At 40.6% G+C, this 25,287-nt stretch overlaps 1 protein-coding gene and 1 long non-coding RNA gene across 2 annotated transcripts in view; one reads left to right on the forward strand and one right to left on the reverse strand.

Moving 5' to 3' along the window:
* LOC724603 (receptor-type guanylate cyclase Gyc76C-like) overlaps positions 1-24,002 on the reverse strand; it is a 65,767-nt gene extending 41,765 nt beyond the window's left edge. Inside the window, exons 1-2 of the mRNA XM_016911268.2 lie at positions 23,554-24,002; positions 14,334-14,453 (exon numbers count right to left, since the gene is read on the reverse strand). The gene's annotated coding sequence lies outside the window, so the exon portion shown is untranslated. The remainder of the gene's footprint in view (positions 1-14,333; positions 14,454-23,553) is intronic.
* LOC107964181 overlaps positions 23,912-25,287 on the forward strand; it is a 37,352-nt gene continuing 35,976 nt past the window's right edge. Inside the window, exon 1 of the long non-coding RNA XR_001702410.2 lies at positions 23,912-24,312. This is a non-coding gene — a long non-coding RNA (uncharacterized LOC107964181). The remainder of the gene's footprint in view (positions 24,313-25,287) is intronic.

Consider the following 25,287-nt stretch of genomic DNA (forward strand, 5'->3'; position numbering starts at 1 on the left):
GATTCGCGCGCTTCCTGCACCCGATTCCGCCCGTTTCGCGAGCCGTAACCGGGTTCAAGTTTGCGAAAAAGGTAGTGGAAAACCGGGCTAGAAAAGAGGACCAGTCCGATACCATTAACGAGTCCGCGGGAACGAGATCACGACGGAAATAGAATGGATCCTTGTTGCCCGATGCCTCTCGAAGGATATCGGGGCTGAAACACGTCGAGTCTGGTTTTCTTCAATTGGATCGCGGTAATTGTTGCCGCGAGAATCGAATATACGGTGACACGTACAAAGCACCTGAAATGGAGACTTCTTTTTTTTTTTTTTTTAATTCGATTATCTATTTATCGAGTCGAATACTTGGATCGATAATAAAATTTCCGGCTACCGAGATTTAATAATGCGAAAGGTAATTTACTGTGAGGTCAAATTTTTAAAAATTTTTTAAAATTGTAACGTATTATCGGGGATGATTAGATTAGATGGAATTTAAATAAGCGAGAAAATGAATAAATTTTGATAATTTGAAAAAAAAAAAAAAAAAAATTCTGATTTCATAACGTCGATCGTTAAAGAATATTTTCTTTAATTTAAATTACCTGTAAATTACGGCCCCCTCGAGTTATTCTAGATATCGCCGCTGTCATTTCCAGTTAATGATCTTCACCACTTATTTACTTCAATATAATTACATTATCATATTCTACAAGGATATCTGAGTGACCCTCTTGTTAATTAACTCGAAAACAGTGTCGTTAGTCACACTGCATATTGTGACCATATTCATTTTTTTTTCTTTTTCCATTTTCTTCGCTTTATATATACGCGCGCAAAGACGTAACTAATTTGAATATTGCGAAAGGGGGCTCGCAAGAGGAAAAAAAAATTGGATAACGCAAATCCAACACAGCTAGTCACCTCAGTGAAATTATATCGACTCTTTAAATCTTTCTTCCTCTTTTCATTACGCGTGCGTGTTAATTAATTTATGAATACGAAAGGAAAGAAGAGAAAGAGAGAAAGAAAGATCAAGAAAACACTGAGATCGTCTCTATAAATATCGAACGAAATTTCAACGATCGGAATGAAAACTCGACGGAAACTGGAACACTTCTCGTCGAAAGAGAAGAGAGAACACTTCTCTATTCGATCGGGACACGCTCGCCGCCTGTACAACAGTGTTGTTCTCTACACGTGATACGCGTAATACGGGTTCTAAAGCGCCTCCTCGTCTCTACAGTGTATCGTGTTACAAGGGGTAATTGAAGAACGATATGCATACACGTTGTACGAGATGTGCACGCGTGGGCATTGTCATTATCGCAGCTACACAGTACATTAGAGTGTTTCATGTCGATATAATATATCACATTACTACTGTAAACTGTTCAGGGGTGTGGCTCCAATGGTCACCACAGGATACCACACCGAGTATATCGTTTACTACGATTCTACAATCTCTCTATATCCGTCACAATTGTCCATCGATGGAGGAATAAGTTAAACAGTCTTTCGCTCGTGCTGACTACTCTCGTGACTCACTGTACTATTAAACTTAATTCCCAACGAAGAAATGTGACCCACGCTGCCTTCGACCGGGGAGAATCACTCTATTAATGATGATCTTCTTCCCCAGGGTGTGATATATTTCGATTCGATCCATCTCTGGCAAATTTTTCTAACCAGGAGAAGAAAGAAATATTGGAAAAATTCTAGTTTACCAACAACAACTACTTTACCAAATATAAGAGATTTCTTCGACGATTCGCAAGTAAAATTTGAAATTAATGATTTCTATTCCCGCGACTCGCGATTGTGGGTCGATTGGCTCGTTCGAGCTTCCTCTCCTTGCATAATTTCTAAAAAAAAAAACATTCCAATCTCTATCTTTAGAAAGAAGAAGAGGAAGAAGGAAAAACTCCAACTCTTACTTACTCGACGAACAAATAAATCCTTTTTAAACGGGTTTACGCTATATTATTCCAACTATATATCCCCCCATTATCCTCGCTTCAGCACAGGTGTAAATTACTAGAATCTCGTAACTTTGCTCCGGCCGCTTAGCCGGTTTAATTAGTGCTTCATACGGGAATACATTAAATAAAGCGGTGTTCAACATTCTATTCGTCGCCGACACTAATTGACGAGTATTTCCGTTCCGTGTTAACGTTAATCTCGTTAAGCTCGACACATTCTTGGCCGCGCGAATCGCGATAAGCAACGCGGGCCCCCACCACTCCTCTCCTCCTTCTCCCCCGTTTTCGCGCGAATTCGACGTGAAACGGATACCGAAACGGTCACTGCCCAACGAAAGAAAGAAAAACGATCATCCAAACTGTGCCCTCCTACCTCCATCCGTCTCTCTTCTGTACAGGATGGAGGTGTCTGTAAGAATTAAAAGTATTAATGGTCGGTTCGAGAGAACGAGAGGCGAAGTTTGAAAGAGAGAGAGAGAGGGAAGAGGGGGATAGATCCGGGAGGGAAATAAAAAGATCTCTAATTGCTAGCTTCTTCTCCTCGTCGCTCTGTTAATTCGCTCGATTAATTATGCAATCGCGATGAAAAACGGCGGATAGCGGCCGAGGATGTAACGAATTACAACGAGGATCGCGAAATAAATTAATCGGCGGTGCGTGTCGGTGATAAGCTGTGGGCTAAAATGTTGCAACGCTTAGGTCGATCGGTGGACGAATTCGTAATTCGTGATTCTTATTACGTCGAAAAAATTCCCTTCCAATCTCCTCGCGATTCGAAACCTCGTGGAGATTAGATTATATTATTCGAAAAATAATATTAAAATTAAAATCGTAGGACGAGATCGATCGAAGAAAATCTCGAATTAATTTAGACGAGAAATCTTATCGAGACGTGGATCGATCAAAGATGAAGGAGAGATTAGAAAAAGAAACAACGAAGGAAGATTTCTCACGCACGATATGATCAAAACGCAGGCAAAGGAAAAAAAAAAGTATATTTATATCGTTATTAATAGAATCTATTAATAGAAGTAATGGATAAAAAAAGAAGAAGAAGAAGAGGAAGAAAAGTTTAGCATTCCTCGAGAAAGGGAAAAAAAAACTTATATATATATATAAGATAATAAACGAAGAGGAGGGAAGATCGATCGAATTACGATCATTCCATCTGACTAATACTAATATTATCATTTTTTCCCATTCCGGAATAAATATTGTTACACGTTACGTAGATTTTTTTTCTCTTTTATAACACGGCCTGTAATGTAATGTAACCGCAAATAAATTGCGCCAGGAAAGTCCGACAACTGAGTCCGATAACGATGGAAATGTCACGTGAGCTTTAATGAACGCTAAAAATAGACGTCGTTATTTTTACGCGCAACGCGATGAGCGACAGAGAGAGAGAGAGAGAGAAGAAAAAAAAAATGTCGTTGCATCACATTCGAAGCGATACCACGCGTTGAATTAATACGTGCATTAATCGATGCCCCGATTCGATCCGCTTTATGCTCGAATCGGCGACGATCGGCGCCCGTCCCTTCCTTCGCGGAAGAGAGAGATCGGCGATAATAAGAGAGAGAGAGACGAGAGGGATTACATTATATATACCGGGTTAACGAGTTGGCGGCTACGGACCTGGAGGCGAGTAGTTGGGGCAGGACGTGGAGGGGCGCGTAGAAGACATAGTAGAAATTTTTGTTTCGCCGTTAGCATAAACGATCGGTTTAATAAACCGGCCTATCGTCCCAGGGACGGGCGAATAGATAATTTCACCATGAAAAAATTTATGCAACGTTTATGCTAACGGCCAGTGATGAGGAGGAGGAGGAGAAGGAGGAGGAGGAGATCGCGTCGAAAAAGTCACGAGTCTAAAAATCTGATCTGCAAAACAAATTTGACGATGCACGTTTCGTTCGGCTTATCGTTCGACGACCTCGCCCCGGAGGAGACTGGCCACAGTCTCGATTCGTAATTTACGCGCAAAATTTATGCCTTCTGTCACGACAACCATCGGGATGGGATCACGCGTAACGAAGTTGAAAAGTTTTGAAAACGTTCCTCGTCGGGGGAGTTTATTCCGGGATAAATCCGGGAGCAAAATTTATATATTGTTATTACGTTTGTTATTACGTTAATAAAGCTGTTGATGGGATTCGACCATCGCGCAATTATTCGTGTTGTTTTTGAAAAACAAAATTCAGTTCATCTGGCCTGGATTATTATTCCGCGACCTTTTGCAAAGATAATAAAAGATAAATTTAAAGCAAAACCTTGGAGAATTATCTCAACGTGAAATGAAAATTTATGCTTGCACAGTTTATTAATAGAATCACGTTCGGTAGTACGGTAATTATTTGCGATTCCAAAAATGCAATGTTTACCGGCATGCGCGATCTCGTTCAAAGATTAACAAAGTGGAGTTAAAATTCAGCACGAAATTTATATCATCGGCTACCCGAGAGCTATTGATAGGATCGCGTTCAGTATGTAATTACTCACGAATCGGAAAGTCAGGTGCAAAAAGTTCGCCTCACCGGTCTATCGAGCTTGGCCAGCTTGACGACCGAGACGAAAAAAATCCGCATGTAGCACAAAATTTATGCTACGCTTACCAACCAGCTAGCGATGGGATCGAGTCCACTATGTAATTACTGACGAGTTCAATTAAAATCCAATGCAAAAAATTTACTTTATGGGATTCGATTACTACTCATAAGAGTTCGTCTCGTGTTTCAATTTTTTTTTTTTTTTGCGTATACAATCTAGTTTCGAATTTTAAGAATAGAGTAATAGGGTAGTCATAGGTAGTTGTCAACCTGTTCGAGGATGTGGATAATTTTCATCCTTTTAACATTGATATATTAAACGCATTCCCTTTCAACGATTTAATCACGCAAGAAAACAGGAAACTAATCAAAATCAGAATTTATCCACCTCCCCTCTCCCCTTTTAATCTTCGCTCAAAGAGTATCGTTTTATTAAAGTGTTTACCCACGTTTATCAAAGTATTTGTAAACAGTTCAAATCGGTCTTGTCCGGACTCCTTAAAAAATTATCTCGCATCATGCAGCTTTTTTTAAAAAATTTTTGAGTTTTCCATGAATAGTCTGTCTAATTGTGGCCGCCTAATTTTCATCTCATCGCTATCCGGACGATCAACTTTTCTCCCCCGAAAGGAATCAGGTTTGCGGATTAATAAACGCGGATTATCGCGGACGATCTGGAAAAATCCGCGAGGTGTGAAAAATTACGGGTGTGGAATATTTCCCGCGACGAATACAATCGTTAAAAATAGTGAGAAATGACTTTCAGTGAGAATTAACGAGATTGGCTTTCGTCCGACACGTGAACTTTGCTCGATGGAAAGTACAGTCCCGGCAAAGATCAATTGCGTGTAAAATTGTGTATAAAACGGAGAAATAAATAAATAAATAAATAAACGTTAAATCGATTTACACGTATACGATATTCGATAGAATAATTCGATGAATGAACGAGCGTGTAACACGTATACGCTCGTATATCGAAGTATATAATAGATGCCAAGTCCATAAATGATGCGAATTAATTCCCTCATCGCATAACAATATTGTTTCTTTCGTAATATAAAGCGTCCGTTATATTAATAGAAGATTGATTTATTCTTTCTATCATTCATATTTCTCACTTTTTTTAAACAGTGTCACATGATCCTGATGCGAACATATCGTAAACGCATGTTTAAATGTGTTTACGATATTATCTCCAAGAAATTATTATTATTTGATTTATGTACGATCATTGTCTCGTTGGAAAACACCTATTTTGCAATCTCGTTTCGTTTATACGAAACTGTACAAAATAGTTGTTAAATATTTACAACATACATTCACAATACTTATTTATAATTAATCGTCTCCTTTTCGATAATTCTCCACACTCTTTTTTTCCGAAACGTACTACATCGATTATTGCTAAAAAAAAAAAAAGATTCCCGAAATATCTTTCAGAAGAAACTCACGATCGTTGATCTTTCAAAAAAAAATTTTTATATTTTTTATTACTTTGTTTATTTATTTATTTATTTATTCTTTTTTTTCTTCAACGCGAGGTTAACGCTTATTTTTCGACCCGACTGTATACAAGCATCGAATGCACGTGGCGATCATGCGCGGATCAACGTATTTGTTCTCGATCGCAGAAAGCGATCGTTTTAGAAATTCGGTCTCGTCCGAATCTCTCTCTCGAATGAGATTCGCTTTGCCTCGTGTCGTCCACTTCCGAGACAAAGGAAAGGATTCGATATTTGGACGACCGCGCGTATACGCGTAGGATCGGTTGGCAATGGTTTGGCTCCCCGCCAAAACAATCGTAAGGGAGGGAAGAAGAGGGTGGTGTTCAATTCTGGTGTTATTCGTTAACACCATTGTATCCACGTCCACGTTAAATCGATTTATTTACAGCGGGGGAGGAGACATCGGACGGCGGCGATTGTCTTCGATTCGAGATGTCAGACTAAACATCGAACGCTTCTTCCTTCTTGCTTGCAAAGAAACGCGACGCTACTCGGAATAATAATAAATCGAGCAACGGTGGACGGGCACCGGTTAGTTTATCGGTTCCCGATGATTACGCGAAAATTATCGTCACACCGGTGACTCAGTTTTTATAAAAAAAAAAAAAAAAAGAAAGAAAGAAGGAAAAAAAAAAATTATTGTTCGCAAGTTTGAAAAAAAAAAAAAAATTACGCTCGGTTATGAAACGGACGATTTATCGTATCGTTAACCATTGAAAGTGATTGTGCGTCGGCTAATGCTGAAGGTCGAAGTCGCAAAAAAGTCGCTAAGGAAAAACTATAAAAAATAGCTTAGTATGGATAGCAATTAATTTGTAATTTGATCGATCGAGTTCTCATTCCTCTTTTCGCAACGTAAGAAAAAAAGACTTTGTCGAGAAACGAAACGCGAAGAAAAAGCACGTTCGAGAAGATGAATATCACAATACACTATATATATTATTATATTATATTATATATCTATTTTTAATTTCTTCCAAAAGAAGACAAAAATTCTCGAACGATATTTCCATTCCAGATTTCTCTCTCGCTTCCAAAAAAAAAAAAAAAAAAAGAAAAATAAATCATCCACCTTGGAGAGCGCGTAAACGACAAATTCATCCGTGTAACATATGCTCGACCGAGCCAAATGGTACAGATTTATCATCCAATCCTCCCCTTACGTCCCCCAATCCAATCTCCCCTCGCTCGGCAAACTCGCCTAAACGTCAATATCATAACTTTCTTCGCCCTAGCGCCGCGGATCCATAATAACTCCGCCGCCGATAAATCGTGAACCGGATTTAATCGTTCCCGTTATCGAGAACGCGAGAACGATTGTAAAAGCGGACGATGAGTCAAAGTAAAATTCGCAGTTTACGCAGTGGGAAAACGGCGAAGTGATTTAGACTTAGAGAGCGTGTCTAAACGGAAGCGGGCGTAAACACATTTCGTGTACACCGCGAAATAGTTGGCCCTGGGCCATACGTCGCCTGCCTCTCTCTCTCTCTCTTCACTAGCTTGTATTTTCTTTAATTTCACTTCACAGGATACACGGCTGTGACGACCTACTTGCGCGGATGTTGCGCGGAATCGCACGCACGCGGACGTTTTCGTTTTTTGGCCGTTGCTTGGCTGGCACGCGTCCAAACTCGCAGCGCTCCGTAAATTCCCCCTATTCAACGCGACCCGGAATCGACTCGAGTCGAGTCGTAATAAGAGGCGGCTTCGCGCCATGGAGAAACGAAAGTTGGCGGAGATCCTGCTACTGCTGCTCCTCTTTCTCCCAACCTCGAGCCTTGCTCGATTCACACCGTTTTCCCGTGATAGAGGATTCGGAAATGAAACTGGTTGGAAATGAACCAACTCGATTGGCTTTGGTCACACTTGCTTCGAGTGTAATAATACGAAGTGATTCATGGATGTGATGATCGATGATGGAATCGGCCGGTTGTAGGATGGATGGGTTTGATTAAGGGTTGAATTGAACAGTTTTTTCGAGACGAGTTCCTTATCGATATTTGATAATTGTGAAAACATGATACGAGTTTCGTTCTTGAATCTCTTCGAAACAGGGATTTTCACTTTTGTAGATATATATTTTTAATATATTTGATTAGGACGAGGATGAACTTGATCATGAAATAAATATTTCATAATTCGTCGAGATATTGACGGATACAAATGATCCAGAGATCGTTCGATGAAGGATGAAAAATATTTCGTATCGTAAATTTGGAAAAAAAAAAAAAATTAAACGAAATTGATTCTCTTCGTTCCCTGAAACACGATTCTGTACGGTTACTTTTTTCAGAGCAGCAGTATCGCCTTTTGCTATCAATGAAACTTCCGATAAACTTAAAATCCTTCTTCTTCTTCTTCTTTTTTTTTTTTTTTAAACACAAACTGCAGACGAAGTTTCGTTCGTTAATCTCCGCAGACGAAATAACAACCGAAGATAATAAAAACTTTTTCTATCAGGAGTAAAAAAGTATCGGGTCAAGCCGTAAATAATAATACTATTATAAAAGCTATTATTATTTTCGTATTGAAACTGAACTTCTAAAACGACATTACGTACATATTTATGAGATGATGTAATATTTATAAGTGAATCGCGGATGCTTATGCAAAATCAATTTTTTTTTTTTTCCCTAAGAGACTACTGATAAGTATGAAAATCTTAAGAATAAAAATACTTTCGTCTTCTTATCTACCAAATAATGTTGTAATTCATGTATTTCACTCTCGATTCACGTTCTTATTTCTACATTTCTGTAAAATCCTCGTACATACTCTTGCATATTTAAAACTTGCTCGCTCGCTCAGCCACACCATTTGCATCTCGACTTATCAACCAGTGCTTCGAAAACGCTTGTTAAATTAATCGAAATATCGTTACTCCGAATAAAATTCTAATCATATCTGTGAAATTTCTGTGAAACGCGATTCGACGTGCCAAGTGCTTCTCCTAATATAAATATCTAACGATAGTTTCCTTTAAGCTACTTTAAACTTATAACAATTGTAATTACATATTCGAAAAAAAATACAACTTCTCCCGAATAACATCTACTATAATTAAAACATTTGTTTTTTAATTAACTAGAGTTGATAATTTCGAAAAAGTTTTAAACCTTAACCAATCCAACACAAACGAATCTAAATTTAAGAAAATTTATTCTATTAACCCAATCTAATGAAAATGAAACGAAATATCGCATCGATCTTAAAAAAGAATATAATAGGAAAGGTTGACACGAAACAAGAAGGAAAATCATGGCGCGCAAACAATTGCTCGAGGAAACCGCGATCTAAATATGTCATTTTCTCAAACGGATCGGATAACAGCGGAAGCGAGTTCAGAACACAGTGTCTTGTAATTGGATTAAAACACGTGTAACGCCAGTGAGTGTGAGAGGCGGATTGACGAATATGATTAAACGCGGGCAGCGATCGTGACGTGGCGAACGGGTCGAATACTTTTTTCCTGATTAATTACTAGCTGATTTCATCGAATGGACGGATGGAACAAGAGCGGCCGACAGATGGATCGCGGCCTCTAACGAGTCGAATTGATTGACAGCGCGAGAGATAACACCGCGGGTACCTACTTGGAATCGGCTCTCGGCGATAACTGGAAAAATCTATTAATAGAGCTTCCATGGCTGGAGCTCCTCCTCCCTTCCTCCTCAACCTCCGCCTGTCAGCCGTACCTGTATCGTACAACTGTATAGTTGAGAGATAGTTGAAGCTTCAACAAGGAAGAATGGAAGGAGAGATTTGTTCGTCAAAGTCATCCGTTTTATTAATTTTCGATTATTCGCTGTTGATGAAAATATAGATAAATGCGAAGATTGAGATTAGGAACAATTTTTGAAGAGCGAGATGACTTTTCAACAAAATAGGGTTATTCTATTTTTTTCGGAAAATTTCGAGTACATAACTCGTCGTAGATCGAAAGAGTTTGGAAATAAAACATATATCGTAGAAAATTAAAGGGACTTTAAATTAATAGTTTTTGAAATGTTGAAATTAAAATTCTATAAGCTCTGCGTTGTTTAAAAAAGAAAGAAAGAATAAATAAATAAATACACGTAGCAGATATAAATCAAAGTAGAAAGGTGGAACAATTAAGAAACGTTTAAGAATTATTTCCGCCGGGGATCCACGGGTTAAAGGATAAGAGAAAGTAGATATTTCGCGAAAACTCTGCTCGAAGTGAAATTCGTGGCCGATTCGAGCGAATCGGTGAAGATTTCCATTCATCCGATTGTCGTCGCGATGGAATAGAAGAGACGTGAGACGCGTTCGCGATTTCGTTCCGTGGTTATAATTTATAGCGATTTACAAGGATTTTCCAGCGTCTAAGAATAAGCATACGTGTATTGGGAAATACGATATAGCCACCGCAAGCATCGGATCTCAATCTTATCGTGAGCCGCGAGCGGGATGAATTTCACTTAGAAATTAGAGAATCAAACTCTGAAAGGGAGAAATAAGAGGAAAAAAAAATCACCTTGAATCTCAAACGCGCAAAAACCCAATTCCTTCTTTCTTTCTCTCTACACACTTCGCTTCAACGAATGTATAATATTCGTGTATACGAAATGATCGATTGGTCGTTATCAATGGAATGTAAACGCTCAAGCTGAACAAGTTCTCGTGTATCGCTCCACGTGTTTGAAAATAGGCCATCGTATCGGAAATCCACGAGATCGAGGAACAAAGGGGGGGAAAAAAGAGAGAGAGAGAAAAGTATATATTAAGAAGAGACGGAACGACCCAAAGAAGGAGATTTTTACGCTGGGTTTTAACAGCGGCCATATATCATCGACGTACGGTGACGTACGATGGCCGATCCAATGCCGTTTTCACCGCTGCCGCATTATTTTTTCCTCTTTTCCTCCGGGAGCCACCCGCTCCTCCTCCTTAAGTAAGATCCCTAACTACTGTTCCTCGTACCGATGCAGTGTATCGCGTTACCGCGATCGGCCTGTGTAACTTTATAACACGGCGAGACACTATTTCCCTCTTCCAGTCATAGACCGCAATGTTATTACTACCGAACTGGCGAGCAAACACATTATTTCGCAGTTTCCACGCCGTATTTAACGGTGACGAGCGTACACGGAGATGTTTACTTTATAATTCAAATATAATCGGTGATTTAATTGATCGAGGCGTATCAATGAAATTTCTATTCTATTTCTATCAAAGCCCTTTTAAATGTAATAAATGTAAACTCGAGCTTTTTGAATCTATCTTCTCTCGGTCCAACGCGTAAATCTTGTAAAATTGAAAATTTTAAATTGTCCGAAGAGCTACGCAAAAGTTGCACAAAACTGCCGTTTGCAGCTCAATCCGCTTTCTACGAGAGAGTAGAAAGAAATCGCGGGACGATTACGATTACAACACTCGACCGTTTCGAATAATCATATTATCAACATTGGGTACTCGAGCTTCGTAAGACTATTATCATTTTTTTTTTCTCGAGTTTTTCTTGCGATAAATATCACCGGCGAAACTCACGTGGCCGGGAACGTGATAAAAAAAAGAAAAATGTCGAATGTTAGCATCGTTATGTCGTTATATCGCGAAACGCATTCGTGACTACGCCAATTACGCCATTCTCAGACGAAAGGTTAGGGTCGAACAAACTTCTAAGGTGATCGAACTCTTCCAAATATTCTCGATTTTTACGATCGACACTTTGCTTCTACTATCTATGGAAAATCGTAAAAACGCAGTTACAATTATTCCATAGAAAAGTTAAAAAATGATAAAAAAGAAGGATAACACTTGCCAATCGATCGAGACCTTGATTCCTGCGAACGCGTTAGAAAATAACGAAAGGCAATCGTGAAAGAGGTGATCGAACTCTTCGACGATCGATCCCCGATTCCAATTCGATGGAAAATCGAAAAAACGCAGTTACAATTATCATATAGAAAAGTTACGATAAAAAAGAAGGATAACACTTGCCAATCCTCGATTCCTGCGAACGCGTTAGAAAATAACGAAAGACAATCGTGAAAGAGGTGATCGAACTCTTCGACGATCGATCCCCGATTCCAATTCGATGGAAAATCGAAAAAACGCAGTTGCAATTATTATATAGAAAAGTTACGATAAAAAAGAAGGATAACACTTGCCAATCAATCGAGACCTCATCTCGATTCCTGCGAACGCGTTAGAAAATAACGAAAGGCAATCGTGAAAGAGGTGATCGAACTCTTCGACGATCGATCCGATTCCAATTCGATGGAAAATCGAAAAAACGCAGTTACAATTATTCTATAGAAAAGTTACGATAAAAAAGAAGGATAACACTTGCCAATCCTCACTTCGATTCCTGCGAACGCGTTAGAAAATAACGAAAGACAATCGTGAAAGAGGTGATCGAACTCTTCGACGATCGATCCCCTTCGACTGCAATTCGGTGGAAAAGCGGGAAATAAATGGGGAGACGCGTGATTTTCGCGCAATCACCGCCGCCCAACGAGGCTCGTTGCAGTAGGTTCGTAGTGGCGACGAGCCGCGGCGAAGGGCCCCGCCGGCGATAAAACCAGTCACGAACATTGTGCGCGGGGAAAACACACACGACGGCTACTTCTGCAGAATTCTGTCGCGCGCAGAAGTGTTGCGGCGGCCGCGCACGCCCCGACGCCTCGCGCGCGTGTGCGTGCATCACACGGAAGCGCGGAACAATGCGGTGCCATTCATGGCTAAAAGAAGAAGAAGCGGTTGAATCACCGGCCCGCCCGGATTCTACAGGTTTATTCAAAGCGGGAAGGAAGGAAGGAAGGAAGGTTTATTGCGCGCGATATTATATTATCGAGGGGGATCGATTCGTTTTCTTCCCCAAGGTTTATCCTATCCCCGCCGCCGGGGCCGAGGCGCGATAAATTCTCTCTTTCGCCTCGAACCGTCCCGCTCCAAGATTAGATAGTTCCGTTTCACGGATGCTACGAGCATGTTAGAAGATTAGTAGGTTTCCAGGCGCATAATTGCAGCCGCGGAGAAGGCGTTAACCCTGTGCAATCGTAACCGATACCGCGGAGGATACGAATTTATAGCAACGTCAGCTTGTAATTACGCCTCGGTAAACGCGTGGATTGGGGCAGGGGGTGAGGAGAGAGAGGAATTTTATCGAATTATAACCATTTATATCCGTATACGTATAACGTATCTTCGTACACTGGATCCTTTCACATTTGTTTATTAAATTTCTCATTCGACAGTTGCTCTCATACTTTTTTTCTAACCGAGATTCAATACGATCGAGAGCAACTCGCGAATTGTCATACTTTTTTCCTCCCGATCAACAATTCCCGAAATTTCACCATCCATACAACGATTCTAGGGAGAGAAAAAGAAGAAGAAGAAGAAGGAACGGTTTTAACTGCAAGATAAACAAAATTCGCGGCGATTAACTGCAATAACATGCGGCTTCCGTCGCGCTGCCTCCACCCCTGTTTGCATCTGAATATCAGCCTCGCTCCTTCTCTGCAGCAGGGATCGTCTGTTGCACTCGCTTGTTGTACGCACCGATACATAAATATATATATATACATATATATATATATATATATATACAACGATGGCGCGAGCGTTGAAATGCGCTCGTCTCAAAGCGAGCACGCGGACGGAGAGAGCGAACGGGCGTGTTTGCGGTTCCATGGCGGACGTGGACTGAGATAACACGTTAAAATAGTACGCCAACAAACGATAACACGCATTTAGAATATCTGCCGCAGTGTCGTTCCTCGCCGCGATATTGAATCGCGCGCCTCTCTATAATTGCAACGATTCAAACGGCTAACACCATTCTTCGTCCTCATCCTCGTCGTCGTCGTCGTCGTCGACACGTTTTAGATACGCGAGGACGAAGAGAGAGAGAGAGAGAGAGAGAGAGAGAGAGAGAGAGGAGAAAAAAGACCGCACGTCTATCGCGTTGCCAAGATAACGATGAAGTACGAGCTTTCGATCGAGCTTGTTTACACAGATCGATTGGAAAACCCTTTATTTTCGCGATAACGAATTTCTCTATCTAAAAAATTTAAATATAATTGCGCGAGGATATATTTTAAGCGATTTCATCTACGATTATTCATCGCTTAAGGGTTAAGCTTAGAACGGGTTACAAGCCAAACACTTCCTCCTGCCGAAGCTCGACAGAAGATTACTTATTTGTGTTTCCAAGATATTTGCAAATATGAAGTTTTCAACGAGTGTTTACACGGTTCAAACACGAGAAAGTCGCATGATAGTAGGGAAAAAAACTCGAGTTGCGTTTCGAAATATGATATATAATCTTATATAATTGATCTTACCTAAGCAACATGGCAGAGTAACTTTAGGGAGAAGATCGTTGATGCTTGAACGCTATATCGCGAGCATGCTGCTGCCAATCAGTACTGTTCGCACTTTCAGCCTGAACTTCTGACAGCCACCTGGAAAAATATTAAGCGTTACGTTACGTAATTCTCTTTCTTCTTCTTCTTCTTTTTTTTTTAATCGAACGCGAAGATCGTGAACTGTTTCAAGTATAATCTTTCTCCGATTTAAATCCGAAAAGACAAATCGTCTTTCTTTTTAAAAAAATACAAATTTTTTGAAACGACTCACACGAAGCCAAGTTACGAAAGAAATATATTTAACTATGTTACAAAACGAGGAAATTGAATAATTACGTTGCGTGTACTGAATAATCCACGGAAGGAGGATCGGGTGTACGTGTGATCAAGAAACTCGTCACAGACTGTCATAAGAACCGTGCTACTCAAGTAAGCGGGACACGCAACCAAGTTTACAGCGGGTACAGCCGATATGGTAATTTCTTAATTATCGATCGAATACCATTTTTAATTATCTCTACAATTCTTCTCAACATTCGCCGTTCCTTAAAATATATACATATATATGTATACTTTTGTTGAATCCAATTCCTCGCATATGTGAAATACCGTATAAACCGCGATAAACAAACGGATCTCTCGCATCTAGGTATCTGGAGAAAAAAGCGAATTCCGATCGAATTCCTGGTCACGTACTTATCTCTCTAATAAATACAATTATAAGAAGCAGTATCGTTCGGAGTAAGAGCATTAGCTATTCATCCATAACTCCGGCCTACAAATTCCTCTAACTATTCCACGAATTGTCGATCAACAAAGCGCAAAAAGCACGTAGCCGATCTACGTTCCGGAACTGACTTCGACCGCTTCGAACGTGTGGAACGCGCAATTCTGCTTGCGCGCCGTTCTAGATGGAAAACACACACCTGCCCGGCACGTGTCACGTTCATTTAAGAACGGTCATGTTGACGAGTTGCTCGTAAATGTAATCACGTCAATTAAAGCAACACTCACGGATTTCTAATCGGCCGACCCAATGCGTGCCGGATTATGTCACCCGTTGGCACGCGGACCATTTTAATCGATCGATTCACGCAAACGCGGCAGAAAAGCGCGATCGCTATCTCGCCGCTTTTTCATCTCCCCATTTTTCCTCCGCCTCTTTCTCTCGCTCTCGCGCACGCGGTTTACGCAACACCGCGAATCGAGGATTAATTACAGCCGGCAAGCTGCCTCGCTCCACGCGGCCATGAGAAAAAGTTGCATTCGAATGCATCTTCGATTTACACGTGGATCGAACGGACGTGTCGTCGTGTCGTGATAATTCATTCGTTTCGTATGAAAAATAGGAAGTAGATTAGAGCGAACAACACACAAAGTCGATTTAACGTTCTAATTATAGCTGAGGCGCGATAAAAAGGAGAGAAAAAAACTTAGAGTTATTTAGAAATAATAAGAATCAAGATGCACGCTTTTTCTCCTTTGTTCGTAGACAGAAAGTGTTCTTTTGAATCTCTGCCCACGTTCAAGCATCTTTTCTTAAATAATGCCATTCCGTGTGTTCCCAATTCACGAAATAGAAAAATTGGAACGCGTGCCTCTCAAAGAAGAGTGGACGAGAAGAGTGGTCTTCCTCAGAGCGCTTTTGATCCCCGAAAGAAATCGAATATATCAAGTCGCGACGGGGAGGAGGAGGAGGAAACACCTAGCTACACGGGAAAGGTATATAGAACGTAGGTGATTTCGCTGTTCCGGCACATCGGATGCGGTGCATCGAATAAGAAAGACGAGGCAGAGAGTCCAGATATAGAGCTGCTGTAGGTAATAGTTCGGTAGGAGGTGGTAGTGGTAGCGCGAGCAGTAGGACCGGTAGGTTTGGTTTACTTCGAGTTCGTTGCGGGCAGCCGGTTCGCCACTTTTCTTCTTCGTCTCTTCTCCTTTTTTCCCCTCCCCGTTATATTTTTCTCTCCTTTTTTCCTCTCCTCCCTTTCTTCTGCTATTTCCTTCTCGTTCATGATCTCTCGTACCGACTTTATCGTCCACCCTTCCCCTTTTTTCCTTTTGCTTTCCATCTGGCATTCCTGTCGTCCATTTTGTTTCCTCTTCTTTGGAAGAGAAGGTGTTTAAGAGAAGGTGTTTCTTTTTTTTAACGAGAAAGTATCGGTTAAAATCAGTTTCTTCGGACATTGTATACGTGCGATAATATCGACAAACTGCGTAGTTGGCTTCCGTGAAATATTAGAGGTGTTCTGCCGTTATTGGTTGTTCGTTTCACGAGAACGCAGAAACGCGGGACGAGGGAGGAAGAGACAGAGGGAAGTAGAATTGCTCGTCAGAATGATGGGAACGGAAAGAAAATCTCGAAGAAGAAGCTCTTTGTAGATACCGACGACTTTGATAGAGGCGTGTCCACGTCGACAACCTACCATTAGGATGAATAAGCATATCTTTACGAGATCTGAACAAACCGCAAGTCCCTTCTCGTATTGATTACGTTCTTACCTTTTAAATAATCCATAAATGTTGTAAACTTTCGTGTTCCGGTAAGAGATTGAACAATTTGTCCGATTGACTGACAAGCGGAAATCTGAGTTCGTAACTTTTGTTGCCACATTTCTTCTGACGTTAAATACAAATTGTTAAGATCGTATATGTTAATGCACTTTGAAGTATGAGACATTTCACCTTTGGAATGATAGACAATATTCAGGATTGTCAGGATGTCTCGGCAGCTAGAATTAACTAGAAGCGTACGTTGCATAATGCGCAATAAAAATACACGCTATTATTACCTTAGTTAATTGCCGCATTATCGTACTACCTTGTAACATTAATTTCCATTTTTAGTACGCTCACTTTTGTTGCCCAATTATTACCAAACACCGTAATCATCAGCATTTCATTATCCCGGTAAAAAGTAAACTGGTTCCAAGGCATGCCTCAAAAATAGACGTATGCGCATGCTCCTGCGCAGGTGCAGAAAAAGATTCCAGAAATCAAAGAATATGGAGACTGGCACACGTTCCTGGTCGAGTATCAATTGTAACCGTGTTTCACCGAAGCAATAAGAAACTCTATCTGTCGGAATCTCCATTGCCGGGACAATATCCATTATTATATTACATCATTGCGTAATCGACGTTTACGGTTTTATGGGACTGGCCTCGCGCGCACACTGCCCGCGCGCGTCCAGCAAACTCGGGGAATCGGAATCGTTCGGTTAGTTCCGTGAACGTTCGGATTCCGCCGATCGTACTGGCAGACATGCTGGCAGCATCTGGATTTCCCGGTATTCGTGCAAGTTAAATGGTTATATACGTGAAAGGGAAGAAAAGTATGTTTAACGCGCGTAGCCAATCATCACGGATTATCTGTCATGGTACATTTTTATATTTTACTTTTTATATCGTGATATTCGATGTGTGCGGTAATTCAATTCTAAAAGTGATACGATCTTTCTCTTTTTTAGGTTATATTTTACTTCCATGTATTCCATTCCACTTACTATCCGAATTATTGTCGCTAGATTTTAACCAATTATTCCATGTTTTAACGGTGTCTTATTCGTTTTTACAAGTCGAAGATACAGATAAAATAAAGATTCGAAATAACGAATTGTCGAAATTTCTTTCGCGAATTTCGTCAAGATTGATAGGAAAACCCCCGATGGCAAGGGAAGTATGGACACGGGGTTAAGCTCGTTTCGCATGGAACTGGTTCTAACGGAGTTTTATGTGGCTCGCGGTGGACCAGTTTTGCGGCCGTCAATGAAGTGCACTGTACACGAGTCGCGAGCGCACTTGAACGGTGAGGAGGGACGGCTGATGGTGGTGCTGCTGCTGCTGCTGCACGCAGTGCACATTGCCCAGTACTGAGAGAACCAGTCATTGGCCGATCGGCCAATCGCGTCACGGACCAAAAGAAGACGACCGCCGGTCGCTCGTTTCGAATGGTTCGCCATGAGTCGATTCGTGCGACGATCTATCTTCTCTCCTCTCTCGCTCTCGTCGTTCTTCCTCGTCTCTCCTTATCGTGTATGAACTACGCACACATGCACGCATATACGTGTGCGATTCTCCGCTCTCTGTCTCCACTACTCCCTCTCCCCTTCTATCATTTCCCTCTTTCTTTCTCTTCTTTTTCTCCGATCATATGTCTCTGTTTCTTTCTCTCTCTCCTCTTCCTTCTCGCCGAGCTAACTTGCTTCTTTGTCTTTCTCAATCGTACATTGCATGATCGCTCTTCTCTTTCCATTGGTCTCTCCTCATTGCAAAGTGCCGTAATATTCTCCTGCCGGAGTTATTTTCGTCGCGCTCACCCAACCAGCTCTCCCGAGGCGGCATTGCACGGGTTGTTCTCTGCGCATTGTCTCGAGGCCCCTGCTGAAGTAACTGGATTTCCAGGCTAGCAAGGCGATCGCCGCTGATACCACCGATCTTTTCACTTTGCTTTTGTCTCTTTTCTCCGCTTCTTTCTCTCTGAACTCAACACGTATCTCTATCCGTGACAACTTTTCTTATCCAAATAATATCCCGATAATATCTTTCGTTCGTTTCAAATGTTATCAAATTTATAGAAAAATCCTAACGTTTAATTTTTAATCCTACTATTTCTATTTCAATTTTAATTTCTAATTTTATCCCAAGTAATTCACGAACTAAATAAACGAAATTAAAATTTACGAATAAATCGCGAATATCGTATTTTTATCAACGTTCTGAAAAACTATGTTCGTTGGATCGGCGAAAAGGAAGACTCGAGAGATCGAAGCGAGTGGAGAGCAGGTCGGTAAACCACAGTACCGCTTTTAGACTCGTTAAATACATCTGCAGATCGTTAATCGGAGCCTGAATGAAAGGAACATCATGATCAACCGAGACAACCGTGCTCGTAATCTCTCGTGTACACACTACGGGCCCGTACACCGTTCAAGCCAGTGTGTGGCTGGCGCACGTGCACTCGTGTGAGTGGCACTCGTTACTTAATGCTTACTTATGTCGGCGCATTACTCGTTAGTCATTACTCAACCACCCTTGCCGTACACAGCAGCGCTTTTGATATTCCCCGGATCACGCAAGCCGCTGAACTGAAAATTAAAGAGGCCGCGCGTCGTTATAACATTGAAAAGTAACCGTGCTCGCGGAACCGAAGATATTTATTAACCACAGCAGCCCCCCATGAAATTTTAGCGTTACGTTTCCAACAATATCCCGGTATTTTGTCGGCTATTTTGCATGACGACTTAATTAGAGGGAACACAAGCATCGAAGGAATTTTCACTCGGACAAAATTGCTAAACCAATGGAATTTTTCCTACCGTATATCTCGCGAGTATATTTTGCATAAATCTCGTTGAAAACAAATTTTTCTTCGAATTCCATGTATTTTTCCCAGTCCATTGTACAAGGAAAACAACGCGTCGCGATCTCGCGAAATTACGTCGTGAATTTCGTTCACGGTTTACGTGCCTACGTTACACACAATCGGTATAAACGAAACGTGCGAATATTAAGCGACTATATACCTCGTTGCATAACTCGTTACGAGTTCGAGTTTGATAACGATAAAATATCGTTATCACGAGGCGCTCGGTGCACGGGCGATCATTTTTGTCATCGATACGACGCTCCAGAGTTCGTACGCTTCGTGTCGTAAACGCGATAATTGGGCGATAAATCGAGCAACGCCGATTACGCTTCGAAACACCATCAATCTTATCCATCGGATCGGACGCAAGGGTTGTGAGAAAAATGTCCGTATGCCCGCAATAAACTCGCCACTTCGAGAAAGATTCGCAAAAACCGTGCAATCATGATTGCTTAGGTCATCCTACGTTTTATTAATTTCCCCTGAACAGGCTGGCACAGGTCAATCGCGCAATTTCAGTGCTAGCGCGAAGCATGTAGGGCTAATTACGGCCATTAAGCACGGCGAATACTTAACTTAACTGATTAATTAGAAAGCACGTTTTTTTCCACGCACGAATCATGTCCGCGTGAGCGCGTGCGCGCGGGCTCGAGTCACGTAAAACAAGATTTCAGACGAGAGCGAGAGATATAGGATTAATTCCTTTGCGTTTTCACCGAGATACGAGAATAATCCATCTTAATTTTCCACCTCGACCGATCTTGATTTTAAGAAAATTCCATCTTTTCTTCTATTTTATATATATATATATAACGCATAAATAATTTTTAATCAAAATTTTTCGAATGTAAATCTCGTACAAGAGATACAGATACAAGTTTATAAAATAATACGATAAAATTGACTGTTCCATAAATAAATAACGATATTAAATTGTTCGCATTAATTACAATTAGATATATTAGAGATCGTGCATCTGCGATCGTCTTGCTATCTCGTCTATCAAGAGAGAGAAAGAGAGAGAGAGAGCGGGAACAAGAAAGAAAGCGACAGAAATGTAGCGGTTTCCAACGAGATTTATTGCCGGTGCGCGCAATTTACACGCGTGTATCCTGAACTGAAATTATGCAAAACAGTCGCGGTCTAACAAGTGGCACTTTTATCGGAAGACCCATTATAAAATATCGAGAGAGATACGCAGAGCTCACTATAACGTACATAGTGACGACTCGTACATACTCGCGTTACGAGCCAGATGTTATTTCACGTTTTCGCGTGAACCGAATCGTTATTTCGTATTGTACGATGGACATTGGACAAACAAAACGATCGAGGCTGAGCTGTTTTAATTAAAAAGTTGTAAATAGTCTTTTTACAGGTGTCTCTCTTTAATCCTCTTTAAACACAACTGTTTTTCTTCTTCAATATATTCCAGTCTCCAATGATACATGTCCTATTTTTCTTTCTAACCTCTAATTCGTTCTTCTTTCAATTTTGTTTCAAATATATGTAAATACGTAGTACGTGTATGTGCAAAGATAAAAAATAATTTGTGTAAAAATGATTATTTAAATATAAATGTAAATTAGCGGACATTAATCAAACGTAACGGTATCGGGACGCTTAATAAGGAAAATATTGATCCGTTTCAAGGTTCGGTTTCTTTTCTCTCTAATCGCGTAATTATATTAAGAAAAAAATCCAATTTGTTCGATATAGAAATGCGTGTGTGGCAATAAGTTGAGGTTGAACTGACAGGGCCACCTGTTTGGAAGTACTAACAATGTTGCAGTTTAACAGTGGTATAGCGGTCAACAAAGAGGTTAAGCATCGACGTTCGGAATAATTAAGTTCATTAAACGTCTCTGCTAGTACGGTCGTTCCACCGAGTTGCTTTTGAACAGCGTACGATGAAAAGCTATTGTTTGACCGCCGACAACAGCGAGCATCTCTCCTGGACAATATTTATCGTGGCAACCTTTGCTCCGTAGCTCCGAAGCGAATTTTATTTTCTCGAATTACGAGCATCCACGATGCTTCTCGAACGCGAGAAAACACGACACCGCGTTCTCATTTTCGTATCAATCGAACACGAATCTATTTGATTTTTCTATGTCGAGTAACGTCCATTTTTCTATCCACATCCATCTCCTGGTGAGAAAACGTTGAACTAATCGACAAAAAGTTGGCGGCCAATCTACTTTATAATTTATATTCTATGATCTTCTATCGATAATGCACATATTTGTAAAAATTTATCAAGACCAATACACTTGGAGACGCTTCTGATTCCGGATCGTATAACGTACACATTTTTGTTAATTCTTCATAATCGTCTGAAAGACGAACACAAACAATGATAATCAAAACGAACAAAATTTTTTGACGCTCGAAAGTGTATCGACGATGACTCAGCTACTTAGTTCGTTGTAGCGACGCATACTGTCGCGCCACGTGTAAAATCAAAAAAAAAAATATTAATTTTCCTGGAATTCTCTTCAACGAGAAACAAACGATAAACAAATCAATGACACTTGCGGTATACAAAAACGAGCGGACTTAATTCGAAAGTAGAAATATAAATATAATACGTTATAAATATACGCGAAGAAACGAACGAGTTGAAACGAGGAAAGCCTCGATGGAAATTTTCCTTTACGTTCTGTCTTATCTACTCGTTAAGTAAACTGTTAACGGTTAGAATACAGTGGACCCTGGGACGCGATACATCAGACGTTGTCACTCTAATATAATTTCTCGGATTCCGTGGCCTCGTCACAGCCACAGCTTGACTTCGTTTGCTTTTATACGTCAGAGATTCGTGTATCAGAGCCAAGCGACGAAAATATGTTGCTTCGATACGCTGATTACAGAGAGCAAATATTACACCGGACTCTTCTCGCCTTCCAATCGAGCACGCGTGTATATTGAAATATTTTTCCTCTTAAGTTTTTACCGCTACACACTGTTATATATGTATCCTAAACATACACGTACACGTATATGACGAAATGAAAATAATACTAACAATGTTTAACGTAGTCATGGAATGTTTGCTACCTCATTTCCTGAACGTATAAGACGTAGAATAAGACGTAGCATCAACACGAATGTATACACGTTCCGGAAATATTACATGGCGGGCCCGGCAGCACAAAGAAATTTGAGATTTCCATCACAAGGCGCGTGTCAACCGACATAAAAATTCGTTGTCGCGTTAAACGTCGCGATGCACTTTATTCGCGTCGGGATCGTCAGATTCTTGCACTTTACTCTACTATACGAATAAGATTTAGATTTAACACGCGTCCTTCTTATCGACAAAGAATCGACTAAACTGAGAAATAGATGCAGTATGTGTATATACGTGCATATAAATATGCGTATAAATTTTAATTCAAACACCATATCGTTGCACGCGTTAATAATATAGATCGAGTGACACACGAAAATTTTTATCGAAGAATTTGAATTTTTTACAATTATCTTCCGAGCAGCTGGCGTTCGTCCAATCGTTTACTCTAGCGAATGTTTGCTAGAAACCGTCCTATTCGCTCATGTGTATCTCACTACTATTCCCGCCGGTTCTCTCTCGTGGTAGAAAGAGAAAGAGAGAGAAAGCAACGTGTATACCGATCGACAACGACGCTTAGTACAAGAGAGAAAGGGAAAAAAGGGGAATAAGAGAGAGAGAGAGAGAGCACGAAGAAGGAGAAAAGAGAGAAAAGAGACTCGAGAGAGAAGAGAAGAAAGTAAAGAAAGAAGAGGAAAGGAGAAAGAAGAGGCAAGTGGGAAGACTTCACACGGGGCGCACACGGTTCTCTGTTACCTGCGACTCGTGGCCGTGTCCAGCATGGTAATCTAATCCTTCGGATGGGGGGCTACCTCGTCATCCCTGCGGGTCTCTCGTTGACCGATTGAAAAGTAGAAGAACTTCACTTAACAGCTATTTTCGTTCCTCGTCGGGCACTGCTTGTTGGAAATAAAATCACTCCACTCGCACGATTGGCCACGGTTCGTGTATGTACGAGAGAACGCGGAAGGACGCCTTTACTGGCGCGAAGACGACGCACTTCTATCCGCCAAGTTTTTTCCGTCTTTTTCCCTTGTTTCCACGGAACGAGTACACTGTCCACGAGAAATGAAACGTTGATCACCACACGTTATATTAATAATAACCGCGACGCACGAACGGAAACGAATCACGAATTCGTTTTACGAAGACGGAACGCGCCACCGAGATAACCAATCGTCATACTTTTACAAACGACCGTTCACAAGCAGAGGCCGCAATATACTGAACACATGATTCCAACGGGGGCTAGTGTCGCCGTATAGCGTGAAGGTGGCGCCACCGAAGCGGCGCTTCGATCGAGATCGGCCACACATGGAATCTTCGAAAAGGTCGAGAACAATTTTCGCTCTTCTCGTGGAAATTACCGTGAAATCGGCGTGAATGTGAGTGCACAAATACACGATACGTGTCCCGGAATTTCGTAACCTTCGAACAGAAATCAATGGTACTTCAAGCGTGTGATGTCAAGCAACTATCAAGGCTGCCATATATCTTGATTGAATGCAGATTAACGTGAGTAGTTAGCTATTATAATTTATACAAATTTGGAAGTCGACCAATTGCAATTTATAAATTAAACACAAATTCGAAGGATTTTTACGCGTTTTAAATTTTTATGCGAGATACAGATTTCATTACAACGGCATTTCAGAATAATCAAATTTCTTTAGTTATGGCGGGAAAAAATGTTACTGGTCGAATAGATGTCTCTTATCCTGTCGAAATATGAATTGTTATGCGCATATAGGAGGCGCTGCAATTGCCGTTGAATTTATTACGATTAATCGAAAGCGAAGCAAAAAAATTTGATATTTCACTTATTTTATATTGTTTTTTTTACTAAAAAAATTTTGACGTACGCGTTAAATAATACGATTCCGTAAAATTATATATCGATAGAAAGTAAAATAAACTTTATCTTCCGTTAAAAATTACTAAATACCGTGATTGATACCGCGCGTAAAAATCGAACGCCATGTTTCATCAATCGATGATATTCAGTTCGTAAATAAAATACTGGGTCAAATAATATTATATCATAGGCTGCTTTGGGTGACGACACGAAATATACAGAAAAATATTTCGTCATCAGTCTGCAGCGAGGACAAGTTAAAGATATTTATAGAAAGCCAAAAGTTTGCTCTTATCGCGACCACGCGGTTATCGTATTCTTGCTATTCTGCACTTTTACGTATTTACAAATCTTTCTTTTTCTTTCAGTCGTAAAATACTTATAACGAATAAAATAAATGTGATAAACTGAGAGATCACAAGGGGGTAGAATTTTACGACATACCGTTCTTGTTACAAAAGTAATTCTTTTGTTCGAGCGGAATATCACGAATATCGATAAATTAACATTTTTCTAATTATGGCTAATAATCTTTCGTTCAAAATTGCCAGCAATATTCCGTGAAATTTCACTTTGCAACGGTATGGCAACTCGTGTTGCGAGAGAGATACGCCTCGAACATGTCGTTTACACTC

Source organism: Apis mellifera, linkage group LG3 (assembly GCF_003254395.2).
Source record: "Apis mellifera strain DH4 linkage group LG3, Amel_HAv3.1, whole genome shotgun sequence".
NCBI classification, from domain to species: Eukaryota; Metazoa; Arthropoda; class Insecta; order Hymenoptera; family Apidae; genus Apis; species Apis mellifera.